Consider the following 1,017-nt stretch of genomic DNA (forward strand, 5'->3'; position numbering starts at 1 on the left):
CAGAGTGCTAGATTACAGGCATGAGCCACCATGCCCAGCCACCATTCCCTTTTTGACTGGCATTTAAGGTTGTTTCTAATCTTCCATCATTACCTAGAAATGCTACAATAAATATCCTCATACACACATTTTAATGCACATATGCAAATACTTTAAAAAGCTAGGAGGTGAAAGAATTGCTCTGTAAAAAAATATATACACTATCTTTAATTTTTTTTATTATCTACATTTAAGGTATATGACATGCTAGTTTAGTGTGTATATATATATATTTATAGTCAAATGATTACTCCAGTCAAGTAAATTAACATATCCATTATCTCACAGTTAACCTTTTCTTTTTGTGGTAAGAACATCTAAAATCTACTCTCTTAGCAAATTTCAAGTATATAATGCTTATTAATAACTATAGTCACCATGCTGTACGTGAAGTCTTCAGAACTTATTTATCTCGTAAGTGTAAGTCTAATATACTTCAACTGACATCTCCCTATTCCCCACCCCACCCCTGGTAACCACCCTTCACTCTCTGTTTCTACATAGGAGTCTGACTTTTTTAGATTCTACCTATAAGTGAGATCATGCGATACTTGTCTTTCTGTGTCTGAATTATTTCATTTAGCATAAGGGAGTATAGATATCTCTTTGAGACAGTGATTTTAAATTTCCTTTGAATATATATACTCAGAAGTGAGACTACTGGATCATATGATAGTTTTGTCTTTAATCTTTTGAGAAACCTCCATACTGTTTCCATAATAGCTATAACAATTTAGATTCCTTCCAACAGTGCACAAGGGTTCCCTTGTCTCCACATCCTCATCAACAATTACCTCTTATCTCTTTGATAATAGCTATCCTAACAGGTGTGAGATGATATTTCCATGTGGTTTTGATTTGCATTTCCCTGATGATTAGTAATGTTGAACACCTTTCAAATATCTGTTGGCCATTTTTATGTCTTCTTTTTAGAAATATCTATTCAGGTCCTTTGCTCTTTTTTTTTTTTTTTTTTTT

The 1,017-nt window shown here is 32.7% G+C and overlaps 1 protein-coding gene across 1 annotated transcript in view; it reads right to left on the bottom strand.

Annotated features, from left to right (window-relative positions):
* Positions 1-1,017, bottom strand: part of ITSN2 (intersectin 2) — a 113,091-nt gene that overhangs the window by 84,980 nt on the left and 27,094 nt on the right. The window lies entirely within an intron of this gene.

Source organism: Propithecus coquereli, unplaced genomic scaffold (assembly GCF_000956105.1).
Source record: "Propithecus coquereli isolate 6110/MARCELLA unplaced genomic scaffold, Pcoq_1.0 Scaffold39, whole genome shotgun sequence".
NCBI classification, from domain to species: Eukaryota; Metazoa; Chordata; class Mammalia; order Primates; family Indriidae; genus Propithecus; species Propithecus coquereli.